Raw genomic sequence first — 23055 nt, 5'->3', positions numbered from 1 at the left:
AGAAAAAAATCTTTGCTGCCCATATACATGACTTAATTGTAAATAGACTTTTATAATCTCTTATCAAAGGTAGGCCAATAGTCCAAGAAAACTTTTAACAGAAAAAAATTTAACTTTTGAAAGTAAGCACACTGTTATATTAGTTACATTAGTTTTGGGGGTACAATATAGTGATTCAACATTTTTATACCTTACAATGTGACCACCCCACCAATTACAATAATCATCTGACATTGTGCAAACTTACCAAAATATTATTGATTATATTCCCTTTCACCTTCTTCACCTATCCTCCCACACGCTCCCTATTAGCAACTATTCCTTTTGTTTTTTAGATTCCACATATAAGTGAAGCCTTAAGGTATTTGTCTTTCTGTCTGACATTTTACTTAGCATAGTATGTTCTAGATGAATCCACATTGTTACAAATGGTAAGATTTAATTCTTTTATTGCTTCATAATATATAATCTATTATATACGTGTGTGTGTGTGTGTGTATATATATATATATATATATATATACCTGATAGTCTTTATCCATTCTTCTGTCAATGGACATCATATCATATCTTGGCTACTGTAAATAATGCAGCAATACACTTTGGGGTGCATGTCTTTCTGAATTGTTTCATTTTCTTCAGATAAATACCCAGAACTGGAATTACTAGGTTGTATGGTATATATATTTTTAAATTTTTGAGAAATCTCCCTACTGTTGTCCATAGTGACTACACCAATTTGCAGTCCCATCAACAGTGCACAGGGTTCTCTTTTCTCCACATCCTCACCAAAACATGCTTTTTGATAACAGCCATTCTGACAGGTGTGAGGTGGTATCTCATTTTGGTTTTGATTTGCATTTCCCTGATGATTAGTAACATCTTTTCATATGTCTGTTGGCTATCTGTATGTCTTCTTTGGATAACATTTCTTTTCAAGTCCTCTGCCAATTTTTTTTTTAATTTTATTGATTTCAGAGAGGGAGGGAGATAGAAACATCAATAATGAGAGAGAAGCAGTGATCGGCTGCCTCCTGCACAACCCCTTCTGGGGATCGAGCCTGCAACCCAGACATGTGCCGTAATGAGGAATGGAAACATGATCTCCAAGTTCATAGGTCGACGCTCAACCACTGAGCCACACTGTCCATGCCTCTGCCCATTTTTTAACTGGATTGTTTTGGGGTATTGAGATTTATGCGTTTCTTATACATTTTGCATATTATTCTTTAGTAGATATATCACTTGCAAATACAGTCTCCCATTCAGAAGGTGGTTTTTTGTTTCGTTGATCATTTCCTTCATTGCGCAGAAGCTTTGTAGTTGGATAAAGTCACATTTGTTTCCCTTGCTTAAGGGAACGTATCCAAAAGGATATTATGCAAACTGATGTCAAATAGTTTACTATGCTTTCTTTCAGGAGTTTTATGGTTTCAGGCCATATATATGTGGGGTTTTTTGTTTATGGTATAAAATAGTGGTTCAGTTTCATTGTTTTGCATGTATCTGTCCAATTTTCCCAATACCACTTCTTGAAAAGACTGCCCTTACCCCATTGTATATTGTTACCTCCTTTGCCATACATTAGACCATATAAGCAAGGGTTTATTTCTGGTCTCTCTGTTAGATCCATTGATGTGTATCTGTTTTGATTATTATAGCTTTGTAGTATAGTTTCAAATCAGGGAGCTTGATACCTCCAACTTTGTTCTCTTTTTCAAGATTGCTTTGGCTATTAGTGGTCTTCTGTGGTTCCATATAAATTTTGGGATTATTTCTTCTAGTTCAGAGAAGAATGTCACGGGTATTTTGATAAGAATTGCATTGAATCAGGAGATTGCTTTGGGTAGTATGATCACTTGAATTAATCCTTCCAAGCCATGAGCATGGAATATACTTACGTTTTTTTCCTGTTCTACTCAATGTCTTACAGTTTTCAGAGTACAGGCCTTTTACCAGCTTGTTTAAATTTATTCCTAGGTAGTTTATACTTTTTGATGCAGTCATAAATGGGATTGTTTTCTTAATTTCTCCTTCTGATTATTTGTTACTAGTGTATTGGGATGTGGCATTTTTTTGTATATAATTGTATATCCCGCTACTTTACTACAGTCTATTATTTTGAGGTTTTCTATGTAAAGTGTCATGTCTTCTGCATATAGTAACAGATGTACTTCTTTCTTTCAAATTCGGATGCCTTTTATTTCTTTATGGCTAAAGACTTCCAATGCTACATTGAATAATAGTGGTGCGAGTGGGCATCCTTCTCCCTGATCTTAGAGGAAAGCTTTCAGCTTTTTGCCACCAAGTATGATGTTAGTTGTTACTTGTCATATATAGCCTTTATCGAGTTCAGGTTAAGTTCTTTCATACCCACTTTGTTTAGAGTTTTTATCATAAATAGATATTGAATTTTTTAAAATGATTTTTCTGCATTGATTGAGATAATTTAATAAAATATTATAAAAATCATTTTCCAATTAAAATGGGCATTCGATATTCTATATTAGCTTCAGGTGTACAGTATAGTGGCTAGACATTTATATAATTTACGAAGTAAACTCCCTGATAAATCTGGTACCCACCCGGCACCATACATATTTATTACAGTCTTGTTGACTATACTTCCTGTGCTGTACTTTAAATCCGTGACTATTTTGTAACTATCAATTTGTACTTCTTAATCCGTTCACCTTCTTTACCCCGATCCCCTTTCCTCCTCCAATCTGGCAACTATCAGTTTGGTCTCTGTATCTATGAGTCTGTTTCTGTTCTGTTATCCTTAGTTTAGTCGATTTGATGAATCACATTAATTATTTTACAGAAGTTGAACCACCCTTGTATCCCTGGCATAATTCCTGGTTGATTGTGGTGTATAGTACTTTTAATGTATTGTTTAATTCAGTTTGCTAGTATTTTGCTTGAAAATTTTGACATCTGTGTTCATCAGCAATATTGAACTGTATTTTTTTTTTGTAGTATCTTTGTCTGGTTTGGGTATCTGGGTAATGCTGACTTCATAGAATGAGTTTGGAAATGTTCCATCCTCTTCAATTTTTTGGAATAAGTTGAAAAGAATAGGTACTAACTCTTCTTTAAAGATTTGATAGAATTCATCTGCGAAGCCATCTGGTGCTGGGCTTTTGTTTCTTGGGAATTTTTTATTATTGCTTCAATTTTATTGCTAGTAATTGGTCTGTTGAGATTTCCTGGGATTTTTGCTAGTTTAAGTCTTGTAAGGTTGTAGGTTTGTGGAAATTTATCCATTTCTTCTAGATTGTTGAATTTGTTAGCATATATTTGTTTGTAGTATTCTTTAGTGATCCTTATCTCTGTGGCATTGGTTAAAATTAGAAATAAAAGAGGAGAGATTGCCGAAACCGGTTTGGCTCAGTGGATAGAGCGTCGGCCTGCGGACTGAAAGGTCCCAGGTTCGATTCCGGTCAAGGGCATGTACCTGGGTTGCGGGCATATCCCCAGTGGGAGATGTGCAGGAGGCAGCTGATCGATGTTTCTCTCTCGTTGATGTTTCTAACTCTCTATCTCTCTCCCTTCCTCTCTGTAAAAAAATCAATAAAATATATTTAAAAAAAAAAAAGAGGAGAGATTACTTTTATTCTGTTTTGCTTGATGAGTCTTGCTAGCATCTTATCAGATTAATTCCTTTAAAGAAGCAGTTCTTAGTTTCACTAATTTTTTTTCTATTTTTCTATTTCCACTCTGATCTTTATTATTTTCCTCCTTTTACTTACTTTGGGTTTTGTTTATTCCTATTTTTCTAATTTCTTGAGGATTTTCCTGCTTCTTAAAGGAGACTTGTATAGCTGAAAACTCTCCTCTTGTAACCATTTTTGCTGCATCCCATATATTATGCAAGATTGTGCTTTCATTTTCATTTATCAAGGTAGATTTTTATTTCCTTCTTGATGTATTGGTTGTTTAGAAGCATGTTGTTTAATCTCCATGTATTTTGTGGGGTTTTCTTCCTGTAGTTGATTTCTAGTTTCATGCAATGTGTTCAGAAAATATGCTTGATATAATTTCATTCTTCTTTGATTTACTGAGGCTTGTTTTGTAGGTTAGTATGTGATATATTCTGAAAAATGTTCCATGTGCACTTGAGAAAATGTGTAATATGCAGTTTTTAGATGAAATGCTCTATAAATGTCTATCAAGTCAAAGTGGTCTAAAGTGGCATTTAGGCCATTATTTCCTTAATTTTCTGTCTAAATAAAGCTCCAAACGTTCTTGAATTGGGCAGCCCCAGGTACATGTGTAGCATTGCCCCACTGTCTCCACTCTCTCTGGACAGGGCAGTCCTGCATGAATTATGACAGTGCTTTAGCCAACTCTGTACTCTCTCCAGGAGGGGCAGTGCTCCACTGTCTCTGCTCTTTCTCTGGACAGGACAGTCCTGCCTGCGGGTGCTGCAGTGCCGTTCTAGCCCTGCACTCTCTCCAGAGGGGGGAGCCCCGCTAGCGTGCATCCCAGTGGTCCTGCAAGCATTGCCCTGCTGCACCTGCTGGAACAATCTCCGGGTAAAAGGACCCCTTGTATGCCTGCTCTAGCACCCTCTAGTTTTTGCTGGATCTAGCTCAGGGGTGGGCAAACTTTTTGACTCGAGGGCCACAATGGGTTCTTAAACTGGACCGGAGGGCCATTACAAAAGCATGGATGGAGTGTTTGTGTGAACTAATATAAATTCAAAGTAAACATCATTACATAAAAGGGTACGGTCTTTTTTTTTCAATAGTTTTATTCATTTCAAACGGGCCGAATCCGGCCCGCGGGCCGTAGTTTGCCCACAGCTGATCTAGCTCCAGGAAGGGTGGCTGGGGATGCGCTACAGTGCCCTGCAGGTTGGCCAGAGAATATGGATGGAGCTCCCACCTGCTATCCACATTCAAGGGAAATGTAAGCAATAGTACTCACCATTTTCTCCAGTCCTGGTTTGTTCACTCAGCTCCCCAAGAGCCCTAGTGGTTCCCCAACTTTCTCAATCTGGTCCCTCTCTTGTTATACAGAAGTTGTTCTTCAATTGGTTCACAGTGTCTCTCTGGAGGGTTTTCTCTAAAGATAAATGTACATTCAATGTGTTCAGTGAGCTCAGAGTCCACCTATGCCAACTTGGATCTGCCTCCTCCAAAATTTTAATTTTGTACTAGTGTACTTTTGATCTTAAAATATTAAAAAGACAAAGAAATTCCAGTCTTAGCCAGCTTGACAACACATAAAACTCCTTTCCTGATTCCTTTTCTCCAAACCTTCTACAACTTTTCTTTATAAAACTTTGTATTCAGTCACCCTTATCATTTCTAGTTAATTATGTGTATTGATTAGAATTATTAACCCCTAGAATCATTAATTCCTAATGAAAATTAATACTTAAGCAACCACAGACTGCTAGACTTATAAATACATTTCATAATCTCTAGAAGTATATACAGTCTTTCTCATAGTAACTCTTTCAGTGTGGCATAAAACATAATTACTAATAGGCCCACATATCTTTATTCCTCTGTAAAATGGTATCAGAAGTGAATAAACCTATGTTCAATAGTTAATGTTTCAAAATTTTATCTTTCTTGTAAATCTAGATGTTAAATAATTATCCATCATATAACTTACCTCAGAAAGATTTTGAAATTTCTAAGTAGGCATATCATAAAGAGTAATTATTGTTGAAAAGTTCTTTATAAACTTTCATCCTTTTTACATCTATTGAATTTACTTGTTCTTAACAATTATATATATTTAGATTACTCATAAAAACGTCATGAGACATTAAATAGCTAAACATCATCTTGTTATATTTTTAAGGTCATTCTGTAACAGATAACATGAATTTATTTGACTTTTGTTAAACCTAGGTAGAATAAAAGCATATCTAATACTTATAGTTCTAAAGACATGCCTATTTTAATTAAAACAAACTTAAACTAGGTTTATTTACTGAAGATTATCCTAGGTCACAGGAACTTGGAAAACATTTGGGTTAGTTTTTATGTATCTGAGAGTAAACTTCATTCACACATTGCTCGTTTGTCTTTCAGTCAATGAAATAGAGTTCTTTACTAATCAATTTTGGCAATACAATCTGGAGGTAGAAAAAAATCACACAGCTGTAAAATACACACATAAACATACAGATGCAAAAAAAAAATCTTCTGGCTTTTGTTTTAAAATTTTAGCCGTAACTGTTGGACACAACTTATGTTTCTGTAAGATAGAATAAATTCAGGTTATCTGCTCAGACATTTTACTAGTATTTGTGGCAAAGATTTTTCATAGAACTGGTTTTCAAATAGACTTTTTCCCCCCTTTTGATAAGAATTTTCTTGGTTCCTAAAGAATACCTGGTTGAAAATTGACATCTCAAAAGGCACACAGAAAGAATGTAAGTTTCAACAAGAACTTCTGTTCCCTAAGTCAAGATCTTTTACAGTACCTGAAAGCCTTTTGAGATAAATAGAAAAGGTGGGCTTTGAGTTGCTCTTAGAGCTGTATTGCTTAGAAACTGTTCTGCCTAAATTGAGTCTTTACAATTCCTCAAAGAATTGGTGCCACACGGCCAGCGTGGCTCAGTGGTTGAGTGTCAACCTATGAACCAGGGGTCACGGTTTGATTCCTGGTCTGGGCACATGCCCAGGTTACAGCGTAATCCCCAGTTGGGGTGTGCAGGGGGCAGCCAATCAGTGATTCTCTCTCATCATTGATGTTTCTATCTTTCTCTCCTTCTCCTTTCCTCTCTGAAATCAATAAAAATATATATTTTTTAAATTAAGAATTGGTGGTAACCTGAATGACATCAAGGGGCTGACACACCCATCCAACTACATTATTTTCAATTTGCTTCTTTTTATCAGGGAGATCTTCAACTGGGATTTAAAAAAAAAAAAGATTCCTATGTTCTAGATTTAGAGCTGTTTGCCTTTGGATTGGTTTTCTTTTCCTCTGAGAATATACATAGTTTCATCTTAGCTTAGGGGAGAAGGCCTTTATAAAGTTCTTCTGAATATCGGCTTCTGATTTGGCCAACTTCTGACCATAGAACTACCTTAACAATCATTTTAAGTATCTGTCAAGTTGCAGCTGGGACAAACAGTATATTCCTAGCAGTGTTGAATGACCTCAGATGAAAAAGGCATCCACAAAGAGGTGCAAAAGATACTAGCTTCCCAAGTCAGAGAGTCACTCCCAAAGAAAGAAAATGTCCCTTAGAGTTGGCAACACTCTGTCGGACGCAAATGGAGTGCAACCCACATTTCCAGCAGAGTTTTGGGGACACCCAAGCCAAGTTCTCAGGGCACAAAACGATATAAGTAAGATGTAATAGCTGTCCCAAAGAGAAATAAGATCAATAACCAATGGGTCTGGAGTTAAAAAGAAAGGGACAGTGTGAAACTTTACCTTTCTCTCATGACTCTGGAAAGGATTCTCACCCTTTGCTGGTTTCTGCCCATTTTCCCCAGGGTCACATCTACAGGCTCCAGAGCGAGTATGCTGTAAGGTAGAGAGGAGCCCAAATATGTACTAGAATTTGGCAAGGTTTTCCATGAATTTTAATTTTCCCCTTGGCTCTTTAAGAGAAAAACTAGTAGTTTGTCAGAGTCCCATCAACCCTGGAAGAAACTAATATGGGGGTATCTGAAAGGCCACTAACTTGGCCAACTTTTGTTTAGGATCTTGCAGCCTCTTTCGAGGGAAAAGGCAACCCAGATAGAGAATTAGTAGACTGAATACTCAGGTAAAGGAAAATGGAGGGGAGTAGCAGTAGTCACATCAGTCTTTTGTTGAGGTCTCTCTTTTGTCTTTAATTTTTCATTAGACTTTTACAATGAATCATTCAATGAAATGATTTTAGAATTTTTTGGAAGTTTCCGCATGCCAATTAAAATAGGTATTCCATTCTGTTTGTTTGATTTAGGAGTTCTTGCTTTCAAGTGCACTTCTTAAATTAACAATCTTGTCTGATTAGAACATTTCCCATAATGGCCATTGTGATTACAGGTTGTCATTTGCCATTTTTGTAGATATTTATGGCTTCTAAGACCACAGTTCTCAGATACAAAATGAGGAGAAGTTGTAGCAATCAGTTATTTGAAATTTGAGGATTGCATTTCTTTGGCTAAACCTTGAGTCTCTGGGATACAAATTAATACTTAAGAGGAATGTGCCAGTAGGTTCATGGTAGTGTGGTGTTTTGTAACCTCATTGCATGGAAATTTGTTTGAGGTTGTTGGGTGACCTACTGTCAAATCTAACCCATTCTGTGACAAATTTTTCCTAGCACAGGAGTTAGTAGCAAGTGCTCTAACAGCTTTTAAGTTCTGGACCCAAACCTATCAATATTGTAGCTTTGGCTTCCAATATTCCCATTAACAATAGATCTACTGCCTGGCCACAGAGGCTCAGTGGTTGAGTGTTGACCTATGAACCAGGAAGTCACAGTTTCATTCCCAGTCAGGGTACATGCCCAGGTTCTGGGCTCGATCCCCAGTAGGGGGTGTGCAAGAGGCAGCCAATCAATGATTCTCTCTCATCATTGACGTTTCTATCTCTCTTCCTCTCCCTTCCTCTCTGAAATCATATATATGTATATGTATATATATATATATACATATACATATATATACATATATATATACACACTATATATATATATACACACACACTATATATATATACACACACTATATATATATATATATATATATACACTATATATATATATACACTATATATATACTGTATATACACACTGAGTGGCCAGATTATTATGACTACCTGACGTTTGTAGGCAAATTAGCTATAATTTTGCGCTGAAGTTGCTAGAGGGCCAGATCATTATAAACATCTAAATAGCACAACATACCTAAGTATCGTTGCTGATCAAATTCATCCTATCATGTTGATGGTGTATCCCAATGGAGATGGCTTCTTCCAACAAGACAATGCGCGATGCCACGGTGCTCGTATTGTGCAGGAGTGGTTTCAAGAACATGAGGGAGACTTTACCTTGCTTAGGTGGCCCCCACAATCACCAGATCTAAATCCAATTGAGTCTTTGTGGGACAAAGTTAAAAGAGCCATCAGGCAGCTGGTTCCACAACCATCAAATCTCACAGAACTGGACAGTGCTATTCATCAGGCTTGGTGTCAGATAGTTGGCATCACCTTTCAACATCTCATGGAGTCAATGCCAAGAAGAATCGCTGCAGTATTGAAGGCAAAAGGTGGCCCAACAAAGTACTGATGGGTTGGTCATAATAATCTGGCCACTCAGTGTATATCCCACTTTCAAAGGCTGTTAAATCGCGTTGTTTACCCATATCTTCAGAAAAAAATCACTTCTGTCATGATAAACAACCTGCTTCCCTATTTATCATGGTCTGGCCCTCCAGTAACCTCAGCGTGAAATTATGGCTAATTTGCCTACTAACGTCAGGTGGTCATAATCATCTGGCCACTCAGTGTATGTATCTGTTCCTTTACTTTATTGTGCACATTAACAGAAACCAAGAGTAACCAAGGAAATGTAACTGTGGATACAAAGAGAGAGTACTATGGACTGGCTAAGAGAAGGCCTTATGTGTACACCACCAGCAGATCCCAATAGATGGAGACTGTAAACTAACCAAGGGCTAGGGATTGGATTCCAGGTGGAACCACCTAGCAACTCCAGCTGACCCCTTAAGCCCGGGGCTGGGACCATAGACTAACCTGGGCTAAGGAAGTGGTGCTCTGCTAGAGCCTCCCATCCGTCTGACCATGAACCCTGGACTGGAAATACAATTATACTGGGAGCTGAACACGAAGAGGAGAGATCTTGGCTCTTAGAGATATTAACTCTCAGAAATAGTGAGAGAGACAGAGAACTCAAAGAGTTTATGGGTACTAACCTTTTATTTCTCCTTGTCCCCAAAGCCATCAGTAGTCTCCATCTCACTCTATCAGTGAGACCCAAACTGGGGGAAAAATCAACTGAGTAAATTTTAAAGATTTTATCAGATTTATTCAATGCTTCATTGATTGGGCTTATATATGGAATCTTTAAAAATGAACAAAACAGAGACAGGGTCAGACACAGAGAATAAGCTGATGGTTGCTAGAAGGGATGGGTAGAAAAAGTGAAAGGGATAAGAGATACAAACTTTCTGTTATAAAATGTCAGTCACAGGAATATATGGTAACATATAGCACAGAACATATTCAATAATATCATGACTGTACAGTGACAGATGGTTACTAGACTTACTGTGGTGATCACTTCTGAAACTATGATTGCATATTAACTATATTTTAATAAAAAATTAAGCAAATATTTTAAGGCATCTTATATAAAGCTCAATAATAGTTGAAGTTTTTGCTAAAGTATCTAAATTTATATATTCTCCACAAGGTTTGGATCACTCCACTAGTCCAGGCCAGATGATGATTTTGCATGATGTTGACAGCAAAGAAAATAATTTTTGAAATTCTGCAAAAGTTTTGTTATATCCACTTCCCCTGTACTGCAGGAAAGTACATAAAGTTCAGCTTATCCATAGCAACTAATATAGCTGCTCAATTCCCTTTAGAGCAATTCTACCTTAACTTAAGAGTAAAAAGGAAAATAACATGCCTCAAAAAAAGACATGAGTCTGTTGGGAAACTAGGAAAAGAAAACAGGTCCCAGAAATAGAGATATCTTGGGGCACAGGGCATATTAGTCCATTTTGGAAATATTTTCCGGAAATCTGTGTAAGGGAGATAAATGGTATTCACCCTCAGATTTTCTAATGCACAACAGAAAAGTGTAAAAGATGTCCTATCATGACAGTAAGCTTGGACAAAGAAATTGGAAGCACATGAAAGTGGGGATGCTGTAAAACAGTGCGGCTAGTGGCATTATGATAAGGGAAAACTTTAATACTCTTCAATACTCTTAGAAAGTTAAGAACAGACCAAATCCTAAAAAAATATCAAAAAAGTGTGTGTCCTATAAAAAAGAATATGCATAAGAAGACAAATTAATGGACAGTAATACTAAGTGACTCAGAAGAATAAAGAAGTCAATTCTCCCCAGTGACATGCATAATTTCCATCAATATGTTACTGTGCATTTTTTCTAATTTAAGAGTTACTCCAAATCTCATCTGAAAAAAATAAGTGAATGAGAATAATCAATAAAATTATAGGGAGAAAATACTTTTTTTGGTAATAAGTGGATATCAAAATCATATTTTAAAGCTATGGTAATTAGAACTGTTTGTCTGGTTGTAGCTGAGAGGTACCCAAAGACGAGTGGGAAAATCAGTGGTATCTTAAAACACTGCAAATACATTTGAATTTATCACATGAAAAGCATGGAAAAAGATGACCTTCTATGATATTGAGACAGCTGGCTTTATATTTGGAGAAAAGTGTTATATCCATATTACAGTATACAAAAAGAATCTAGATGTTTAAGCATTAAAAGTATAATTATATATGTATATATATGTATGTATATAGGTATGTATGTATATATATAGTGTATATATGTGTGTGTGTGTATATATATATATATATATATATATATATATATATATATATATATATATTTAAATAGTAGAAAGACACAGAGGAGATAGCTAAGGACTAAATTTACAGATTTAACACCATAAAAATAATAAAATCCTATAACTAGAAACACAATAAAGAATAGCCAAATGATAAAGGGAGAAAACCAGATGCAAAACTCAATACACAATGAATTAATAGACTTACTTTATAAAGCAGCTATTCTTAAACTTTTGGGTCTCAGAATCCCTCTACTGCTTTTAATATGTAATCATTGAGGACCCTGCCAAAAACATTTTGCATATGTGGATTAAATATTTACTATTTTGGAAGTTAAATCTGAAACATTTTTAATTTATTTAAAAATAACAAGCTTGCCCTAACCAGTTTGGCTCAGTGGATAGAGCGTCGGCCTGCAGACTGAAGGGTCCCAGGTTTGATTCCGGTCAAGGACATGTACCTTGGTTGTGGGCACATCCCCAGTGGAGGGTGTGCAGGAGGCGGCTGATCGATGTTTCTCTCTCATCAATGTTTCTGACTCTCTATCCCTCTCCCTTCCTCTCTGTAAAAAAAAAATCAAAAATATATATTTTTTAAAAATAATAAGCTCATTAACTATTAATGGAAACAATAACTGTATTAAAATATTCTTTTTAAAGCAAAAAAAAGTAGAATGGCATTGTTTTATATTTTGCTACTCTTTGTAATTCATATCTGCTTCTGCATTCAATCTGATGTAATATCCCACATCAAGTAGGCATCTGTAACTATGGTTGACAAAGATGAGTGGGGGGGAAGGAAACTTCACAACTGCTGGACTCCTCATCATTAAAGACAGAACCTCCCTGGCTCAGCTGGTTGGGTGCCATCCCATGCACTGGAAGGTCACAGGTTTGATTCATGTAGTATGCAACCAATGGATGTTTCACTCCCCCATCAGCGTTTCTCTCCCTCTCCCTTCTTCTCTCTAAGGTCAATAAAATAAAAGACCAGAACCAATGCCAGCAAATACCTCTCTCCAGACTTTTTTTTAAAAGTAGGAAAATGTGGAGACAAGTAGGAAATACCATTTTAAGCCACTATTGCTCAAGTGTTGGTCACTTGGTGCTGAAAGAAGCTCTCCGTATCTAAGTGGTTCCGTGTTGTATTGACATTCCCACAACCCTCTGATGAAGCTAAAAATAAGGTAAAACCCATGTTTCAGAGCCCCTTTGGTGACAAAAGTGGAGCTCAAAGGTGTCCTGAGTCTCCCTTTACAGGAAAGCCACCTAGCATAAATCAGACTATTGTATAGAAGATAAACACTTGCTGTGTTACGGTATTGAGACTTGGGGATTTGTTTGTTACTGCAGCACAGTGTAGCTGTCATGACTAATACACAACCCAAGGATGAGTGTCTTGAGATGTGTAGGCATGATCCTTGACTTTGCTAGTTAAGAGGTCTAGTGATAAAGCAGTGAAACCTGCCAAGTTACTTCTTGGGCAGAGGATCAGCTATGTGGGAGCTTTACTGAGAGAGGAAGAACAGAGCAGACATAGCCAAGTGCTCTGCCAACAAATTGGTTTGTGATCACATATGGCATTACCCTTTGGGGCCTCCCAGACATGTTGGAAGTGGCACTCTAGGCAGAGTTACGTGAATAGAGAGCCAAGACACCATTATTTGTGCAGACCTGGGGAATGACATCTTTTTTTATGTCACAGGCTACAATATTGGGATTATATATACTTGTATCATGTAAAAAAAAATTTTTAAGTTGATCTCAGCTCCCAAGTCCATATTAATCCCCTTTCAAAGCTCTGCTTCAGTGTGTCTCCAGGGCCTTATGATTGAGGTGGGACTATTCAGCTCAAAATAAATGTACAAGCTTGTTTCTGGCAAGTTGAAGAGAATCTGTCTTGCTCTGCCAAATGGGAATCTGCTTCCAATCTATGCCTTGGGAAAGAACTCTGACCTTTATTATGCAAGTCAAGCCCATAATTACTCTTGTGCTAACCAGCTGACAGACTAGGGAAGAGCAGCCCAAACAAACAACTATGAGAAAAGGAATTCTCCAAGCAGGAACGCTGGCTTATGAAAATTACATCCCCACACATGACAAAGGCCATAATCCCCCTGTTCTCATAGAGCCATTATTCAGACTCCTCTCCATCTGAGTGGCCCTACCGATCATTGATCATTTAGTTTCGGTATTAGGAAAGCTTTAATTACAGCCACCAGATTGAGTATTTCTTAATTGTTAAAGCAATAGTAACAACAAGATTGCTATTCCAACCAAACTCCAAGAAGCAGGATCTCTTCATCTCTCTCTATGTAAGCTGTTAAAAGCCTACAACAAATCCAAAGGCCCCTATTTGGTTCCAGTCCGTTGGTCTGCCTACGTCTAAGATAAAGGACACTAAATTTTCTTGTTGCGTAATGCTAAGGAAAATAACCCCACCACTAGCGGACCCACAGCATTGAATTATTCATAGGCTTTTTATTCCTAAGTCTGTTATAATTCAGGGAGCCTCCGGGGCTTAGGTACTTCATTAACAGCATTAATAGGACGTCTGCACCTCAGCTGTAGGAAAAATGTGCACTTAAATACAGATAATCAGTATTCGTGCCAAACCAAGTTTATAGTTCCTATAAAAGAAAAGGAGGTAAAGTCAACAAATACTAGTATAATAAACTAATATGTAAGACTGTTCTTTAGAAGCTCAGTTTTATCACATGTCCTTGGGTAAATGTGAAATCTTGAAATGTATTATATATTGGGTTTTTAATGAGGTGAGAGAGACAAATGTTTCTCCATAGGTTATTTGATACTGAAAATAGGATTTCCTAAATCTTCATTTTAGAGGTGACCTGGGATCAGCAAGGTTCTAGGTGAAATCATTCAAAACACAGGTCAGTTTCACAAAAGTCGTCTATTTGAACATAAACGTGTTCACTTTTTCTGTTCTTAACACATCTTTCCCTGCTTGACTTTTAGTGAGTGTGTGTATATTATGTTACCGACCATAGGCCAATATTCATATTTTAAATGGATATATGTTGCTTTAAAATTTCCCATCAGCAGTTGTTTGGTTTAGTTGCTGGAATCTGGAACTGGTGCTATCAAGGAACGCTTATTTCTGCTGAGCATTGCTGAGGTCTGATGAACAGAATCCACTGAAGATCTGATTGTTCTCAATGTCAAGTAGGTGTTAACAAGAGTACAAACTACACTGAGATCTCTTGCTGTGAAGTAACAGTGACCATGGGTGATGTTATATAATTGTTCTAAATAATGGATTCTACAGATTAAACATCTAAAATCAGTCTCTAAGAAGAGCAGAAAATATATGCGTGTTTAGGCTTATGGTTTCTATAAAGTGCATAGGTGTGAATGTCATACTTACATGAAATGATAGTTTTGTGATCAGGCGTGGGACCAGGCGGGTGTCCACTGTGATCTAGCCTGAGCGCTGCACAGTGGGTGCCCTCACCCTAACTTACCTTATGGCATAAACACCTCTCAGTATTCTCCTGTATGGAAATGGAAATAGGTAGAGACAGGAACCTGGATTCTACTCAGGGAAGACAGGAGGCTTACAGTTTTTCAATGGTCTTCTGTGACAAAGGAGAACCTTTAGTCCCTACGAATTCACGTTATTGTGTAAATGATCAGTGCTGTAACAAGGACGATAATGAGACTTTCCTTACTAAACACTATCTCATTTAATCCTCATAACATCCTATGAGGTACTTATGACTGTCATTCCTCATTGTGCTCACAAGGAAATCGAGCTTCAGCAAGAAAAGTAATTCGCCTAAAGCAGGGTGGGGAACATCCGGCCCCAGGGCCATGTAAGGCCCGGCCCTGCCAAGGCATGAGGGGTGAGTTCACTAAATGTTGGACCAAATAGAGCTGGCTAACTTTAAGGTGATAATTTTCTATGGCCTCAGAATGATGTTATAAATATGGCCCTTGGCAGAAAAAAGGTTCCCCACCCCTCGCCTGAAATCACATGGCCTGAAAGACCTGAGCCAGCTTGGAATCCAGGCCGACTGGCTCCAGAAGTCTTGTTTTAACTACTGTGGCAACGATGAACATAGTCCCCTAGTAATCTGCACCTCTGGTAGTCACACCCTTCTGCAGAAATCAAAGAATAATGACAAGATTCTCTAGCTGGACTCCTCTCAGTCCCTTCTCGATTGGGCTTCAACTTGGCCTATGAAGTCTTGAAGAAAACACTAACATTCTAGCATCTCGAGACCCTTATCCCCTTTAAAGTGTTTACCTGAGAAAACTCAAGGCTACCAGAAACAAATTTACTGTTTAATCCAGCCAACACCTGAAGACACCCAGTCCCTGTGTCCCAGCCTCAGTGGGAGAGGAGGAGTCTAATTCCATAAGCACAGTTAGAAAACCCAGATGGGTGTCACATGAACCAACCCCCGCTTTCGCCTTTAGGTAATTTTTCACTTCCCTGACTATTAAGACCCTGTTCACCCACCCTCTCTCTTTTAGAACACGCAGTCACCTAGGTACAAATTGAAGTTGAGTTCAGTTCACAGTGGACTCTCTTCCCTAGTGCAGTAGTTATTGCTGATTAAAATCGGTTCTTACCTCTGTAGTGTCCAGCTTTGACAATTTGTTGCATTCAACAGAAGAGATGCAGAGTGACTTCCAAGGCGGGATGATGGGAGGTGCAGCTTTCACCTTGGTCTCCAGGACATTCACCCTTGGAGATATGAGCCAAGTCCAACTACCTTGAAGCCGCCGTGCCAAGGGTCCACATGGAGAGATGATGGGCAGAAGGCCTGAGACAACATGGAGAGATGCCTCTAGCAACTTGAATCATCCCATCTGTGCAGAAATAATTCCTTCTCTCTGAGCTCTGTCTAAACTAACTGATTGTTGTTTGTATTAAGTCACTAAATGTTGAAGGATTTGTTACACAGCAATAAATAACCGGAACAGCCACTGCAAAAACAGGCTCTTTTCAACTCTCCCGATACCTCTCTTTCTTCCTCCAACTCAAGGTCTCCTTCAACCTGTTTAACCCACACTCAGTGACAGATACTCACCTGAGCTGAGTGGAGGTGAAAATTAAGCACAAGCCCAGCTCCAGTCATAAAGAAGGTAAAGGTAAAAGATAAAAAATGTGATATTTCAAATTAAATGATAGTGCACATGTGAAAGTCTTCTCCACTTCTTAAAGGATGTATGCTCCTAATAATATGTCGGCTGATTTCTATTCACTGATGGGAACCTTTAAAAAATTTTTGGTTCTGAATAACAAAGATACGAATTTCTGTCAGAAGGATGAAAGTATAAAGAGACCTTAATGGTTTTATGTTTACATTTAAATATATTCAAATACGCTAAAAATCAGCTTGTTTAAATATATTCAAATACGCTAAAAATCAGCTTGTTTGGTATATAAAAGATTTTCTTGTTCTGGATGAGATTTCTAATTTGTAAATGTGAACTTGTTGGCAAAACAGAATAGCAATCACATTAATGCCACAAACACCCTGGAAAATTAGTTGCAAAATGAGACAAATTGAAATAAAATTCTAATCAGGGCTTCAGAGAGTCATTATCCTGGAGGGAAAAGAAGCTTTGGCTGCATAAACTGTGACCCCTGACCTCGCGTCACTGACCACTGACTAGTTTGCACTCTATTCATTCCGAAGCCGCTGACACCTTTGGCAGTGATTTGGTGCTTCACTTTGTGTTGGGCTTGACAGAGTTCTTGGTTGGTCGGTCACAAAACTTGATTCCTTGTGAGTCCCATTGGCTTCCATTCTCCTGGACTGCGGATTGTCTGATGGGATCCCCCTAACGGATTTGCCTCCTGTTTGAAGCTAGTTAGTCCCCTGACCCCGTTATGATTCACACAACCAGCCTTAAGGCCAAATCTGGGTGCAGATACGTTACAACCAAAATGTGGAAAGGCTGCTCTGGGAGGCTCAGGTCACAACGCCCCTCAGCCACCTGCAGGCTTCAAAGACCCACTTGTCAGCCTGAAGGGTTCGTTTCCAGCAATGAGACCCAATAGGTAACAGTGTTTTTCTCAACATGCAGTTTAACCACTGGACAAAAAAAGAACTGAATCAGCCTTTATCCCTGAAATTTAAACCAAGACTAACAAAACATTCATATACGTAATTGGCAGGGCTCAAATGCCCTGGAGTTCTCAGATAATTTCAAACATTTGCTCTTCTGGACCCATATCTACTAATATATTCTCCCCAGTCACATCGTGCATGCCAGGTTTTATTTCAGAAAATATAGCCACATACATATATATTAATATAACATGACATCTTAATTATAAGAATGATAGGTTTTTAGTAATTCAGGAAGCAGATAAGCATTAGGTAGTAAATCTTTACCGAAAATACCTGTATAGAGTTACTATAGGAATTTTGTATATACACATAGATTACACATTTTACTAAAACTTCATTACATTTTTCATCGACTCTGAAAAAGCGCTGGCAGTGCTGGCAGGAGCTCTGAGCAGACCACCACACAGGCACAGCCTCGCCAGCCGCCTTGTGAACTAATGACAGGAGTTAGTGAGGGCCCACATCAGCATCTACGTCATCAACATCCCCACCAAAGATCCGGGTTCTGGGCTCCACTGCTTCAGAAATGCCCAAATATTCTGATAAAGTGGCTTCACTTCACAATGTGGTTTCTTTCCTAAGGTAGAATTCCCTTCCTTCCTCTGGCTTACAAAAGCAAGTGAAAGGAGGGAGCTATGGAGGTATAGGTTTTCAAACAGTCAATTTAGAGCCCTTTATCCAAAATCCCTGGGACAAATGCATCCAGGCCTGGGGAAGGTGAAAACTCCTGTGGCTAATCTCTCTCTAGGAGGTATGAATGGGTTCCTAGACTTATCTGGAAGTATTTCTCTAACACTCGCCATTGCCTCCCCAGCCCCAGCCCCAGCCCCACGGACTGGCTATAAAACAGAGTTAAGTGAAGGCAAGTTAAGTGAAGCTGAGACACATTTTGGTGTCTCAGTGACCAAATGCAGAGCAAAAAGTTTGAAAATTTATACTCCTGGTTATAGAACACCCAAGTATAAATATATTTGTAATTCTGAACTAGCATACCTCTTCTGGTACAACAAGAACATAAATCAATTCATAAAATGCTAAGTTTATTTACATGTTTGTCCAAATTGGAAAGAAAAAAACAAGAAGTTTAAGATGGTCTGTGACCTCAACCTCATTAAATAAAAATACATACAACTCCTTTAAGGCGGACCATTTACATGACAGCTAAGTCATACATTGTTATTGACATCTTCTAGGTGGGAGAGAATACAGAAGACCTATCTGCACTCCAGGTAATTCCTAAAATACTCCTACTAATACTCTCCAAAAATCTAAAATTCTAATTGCAACACCATCTTTGTTCCCATGCCAAGTTTACAAAGGAAGGCTGAAACTTCCCAAATTAGGACCTTGGGCCTTTTTTAACACTATCATATTCACACAGTCATATTCAACAAATATTTACCAGATTCCTTCTAAGTGTGAGACACTGAATAAGACACAAAGACAACAATTAGCTCACCCTTTAAAAAGAGGTTTTCTACAATGACTTCCGTCTCCTGTCATATAAGACAGCCAAAATTTTAAAAAGATAGCAGTGCAAAAGTGTTTTTCCCCAAAAGACATTCCTAAACTTCCCTTTAAATTCAAATGCTTCCATTACAATGAAATACGCAGTAACAACATAAAAATCTTGTAAGCTACATGTGATCACATAAAACTTTTGAACTTAAGCATCAGCAGAGTACTGAGGGATTAAGTTCATTTTCTAGGAGGTTAAATTTCTACCAAGCCATTCACATTCCAATGACAGGCTCCTAATGACCAAGGAGAACTAATATAAGCCATTATGCTTACCTACAACAAAGCCAAGGCCTAGGGTCGCAGCTGAGGCTACCAGAGACTCACCACATTGTTCCATGACTGATTTCTATGACAAACAGAATATGGCAGAAGTGGTTTCTATGTTTTGGTCCTAAGACTGTCACTTCCATCTTGGCTTCTCTCACCCTCACCCTTGCCCACACCTACGCCCTCTCTGGTATCACTCACTCTGGGGAAGCTATCTATAAATATAAAAGCCTCAGTGACCATTACAACCAAGTGACCAAACGACTGGTTGCTGTGAAGCTCACTCACCACCAGGGGGCAGACAATGCAGAAGCTGCCCCCTGGTGGTCAGTGCGCTCCCACGGCCAACCTCCCGTGGTCAATCACCCCAATAGGGACTGGGCAAGATGGCCCTGAGGCCTTAATCGCCCCGATCACTGGCCAGGCCGCGAGGGACCCCACCTGTGCGCGAATTCATGCACCAGGCCTCTAGTATTAATATAAGCTGTCAGTCATCTGTAGAGTCTCACATGGTAAGGAACTGAAGCCTCCTGCTCACAGCCAACTGCATGCATATTCCAGTCCTAGTCACATCTTCAGAGACTACAGCCCCGGCCAACAGCTTGACTACAAGCTCATAAGAGACTGAGCCAGACCCATGCAGGTAAACCACTCCCAGTTTCCTGAGTCTTAGAGACTGAATGTATGCTGTTTTAAACTGCTAGATATAGGGATAAATAACTAATACACAATTATTTGATGAATATTATCCTATCAAGTTCAAAAAAGGCTAACTGTGCTTACTAGATATATACCCAATGCCTATCACAGTGTTGGCACATAGGCACTCAACAGGTACTTGTTTAATGAATGTATGAGTGAACAAACCCCAAGGTCCTCACATGTCTACTGAAAAAAAGTAGGAAGTTTACATGTCTTACATTGCATGGGATAGCATGGGTCATTCGGCAGTAAGTTCTGTTAACATAACTTTAAATGTAAACCATCCTTCATTCATAAACACGAAAGAGAAGAAAATTAGTCCTCATATTTTTTGTTAATAGACCTTGCAACTTGACAACCTGAAAAAAAGTAGATGGAATGGAGAATGGGAAAGAGTGGCCATTGCAAATAACGCAGAACCATTCCTTTATAGAAACTGAAACCCTGCCAGTCACCAGAGGCTGGAAGAAGTGAAAAGGACAGGGTGACAGTGAAGCAGAAACTTACTTGAGAGAAATATACTTCATGTCTATCATTGTGACTGACAGGTTCCTCATGACAATAGCTCAAATCTAAGGGATGCATTTTTTTTACTCCCTTAATGAAAAGACACTGTTTAAGTAATTATCCAAATCCAGGGACGATAAAGAAAAAGGAAAAAAGGAGGGGGAAGTGGTGACTAAATTAAATAATACCTGGAAAGCAACTGCGTTAGCATGAAACTTTGGTATCAAGTCATTAGAAAAGAAGGCAATGTTACAAACCAAAATATCAGCATCTATTTCCCTTGAAGAATGATGTTACTGATACCATTGTAGTTAACTTAGTTATAAATAACAGGAAAGGAGCAAAGGGAAGGCCACATTTATAGGCATGTCATTTGTGCTTTGCCAGGAAGCTGCAATTTAGCACTCCCAGGGAGCCACGGATCTTTTCCCACAGATCGCTGGGGGAAGGGACTGGACAGGGGAAAACAGACATGTGCCCAGTAAAGTCTGGGTGAAATAGGGAAGGCACTTGTCTAGCAGTCACACCTGAGAACAGGTCATTGGCCAGAGCAGGCGTGGCCACTGCAAGCACGGGAAGATTTGAGATATCTCCTCAACAAAGATGTTCCTTCTCTTGATTTGCTCTTGCTCTCTTGAGACTCTTAGTTGCCTGGGGTGCACTCCCTTGGCTCCCCTGCATGTGCCCGCATGTCTCACGGCCATGAGACCCCACACAGTGGACTAATGGACTGCAACTAGCCTGATGCTGTACTGGACCCAATTCCAACATGGAACAGGAACTCTGGGTGCTGGCTTGCTTCTGGCTCTACTGAAGCCCCAGCTGCACACCTTCCAGGACTGGGTTAAGGGAAATGGGACTTTAGAAACCAAGGGTTGTAATTCCACAAAAATAAAGCTTACTATTACATCGCATCCTCCCGTGGGGGTCTCCAGCAATGCTTATTCCAGCGGTACCCCAAGAACCGCACTCCCACTAGCAACGAAGAAAGACCATCCATGCATTTCTCTGATAACATTACCAGTTCACAGACACTTAAACCAGCTCTTCACCTAGGCAAACAGGTCTCTTCTGGCCTCCTCTATTGTACCATCTAACTCCCTGAATATGTCTTGGGTCAATGTATCATAAAGCTTATAACACATGGATGAAGAAAAGAGCGGTATAAAACTTAAGGTTGGAAATATCGAAGCAGAATCCCGTAGAGATACAGCAGGATGGGGGCCGCAAGCTTGAAGATGCCAAGTGGCAGAGTGCACGGCCCATGTTTGGGGTGTGATATGTTTATACTCTGCCTCTTCACCCGCTGATTTAACACTCAGGTCTTCATTGCAGGGAGGCCAGAGACTGGCAACCAGATACACGCATGCATATGTTACTCTCTGCTCCAAGTTCCTATATGCCCACTGCATGCCAATAATATTTAAAAAATCAAGTTGGGACAAGATTTGAAGCATAGACTGTTAGAGAGGAAAAGGATCTTACATCTATTTTTAAAACCCACATTTAGAGGGGAAAAAACAGACACCAATTCCCCTATTTCTCTTGCCCCTTTCTGATTATTCCCCATGTTAGCTGACTCTTAGAAGGTCTTCCTTTGAGGGAAGGTAGACACCATATGGGAAGAGTAAAAGCCAGCCTGAGGGATTCAGATATAGACCAGCAAGGGATTGGGAATACTGAGGATACTAGCAGGAAGGAATCTGCTGTGGGGCATGGAGATTATCCTGAAAGCAACATGGAAGGTGGGCTTAAAAACAGAGTAAAGAGGAAGATGAGAGCAGGTAGGGTTGGGAGGAAGAGATAAAAACTGACTTGGGCAACTTCAAGAAAAGGAGTTGGGTAACTTATCGAAAGGATGTTTGGTGGGTCATAGAATCCAAGAGAGAGTGAAGGACCAAGCATAGGACAGGCCGAGATCCATAGCAGCTCTGGAAAGTCAGGTAAGTGGAGGTTTATAGGCCCATTCTTCAAGACCAGGCCAGGGGAAGAATACGGATCCGTTGTTTTTGGTCTTGGAGTCCTTCTTCCAAAATCTTGGTTTGAAGGTTGGGCCTTTGGCCAGGAGAGGGAGGGCATCCTGACTCACAGTCCCTTCAAGACTTGACGTCGCCGAAACCGGTTTGGCTCAGTGGATAGAGCGTCGGCCTGCGGACTGAAAGGTCCCAGGTTCAATTCCGGTCAAGGGCATGTACCTGGGTTGCGGGCATATCCCCAGTAGGAGATATGCAGGAGGCAGCTGGTCGATGTTTCTCTCTCATTGATGTTTCTAACTCTCTATCTCTCTCCCTTCCTCTCTGTAAAAAATCAATAAAATATATTAAAAAAAAAAAAAAAGACTTGACGTGTTTCCCCTTAACTTTATAAAGGAGGTGGGATAAGGTCTCTTTAAAGTGTAAAAGGAT

At 39.1% G+C, this 23055-nt stretch overlaps 1 long non-coding RNA gene across 1 annotated transcript in view; it reads right to left on the bottom strand.

The window, feature by feature from the left end:
* LOC132215343 (uncharacterized) overlaps positions 1-23055 on the bottom strand; it is a 382955-nt gene that overhangs the window by 2331 nt on the left and 357569 nt on the right. Inside the window, exon 4 of the long non-coding RNA XR_009448504.1 lies at positions 16143-16336. This is a non-coding gene — a long non-coding RNA (uncharacterized LOC132215343). The remainder of the gene's footprint in view (positions 1-16142; positions 16337-23055) is intronic.

The sequence above is a fragment of the Myotis daubentonii genome, chromosome 14 (assembly GCF_963259705.1).
Source record: "Myotis daubentonii chromosome 14, mMyoDau2.1, whole genome shotgun sequence".
In the NCBI taxonomy this organism is placed as follows: domain Eukaryota; kingdom Metazoa; phylum Chordata; class Mammalia; order Chiroptera; family Vespertilionidae; genus Myotis; species Myotis daubentonii.
This window is presented reverse-complemented; position numbering and strand designations above follow the sequence as displayed.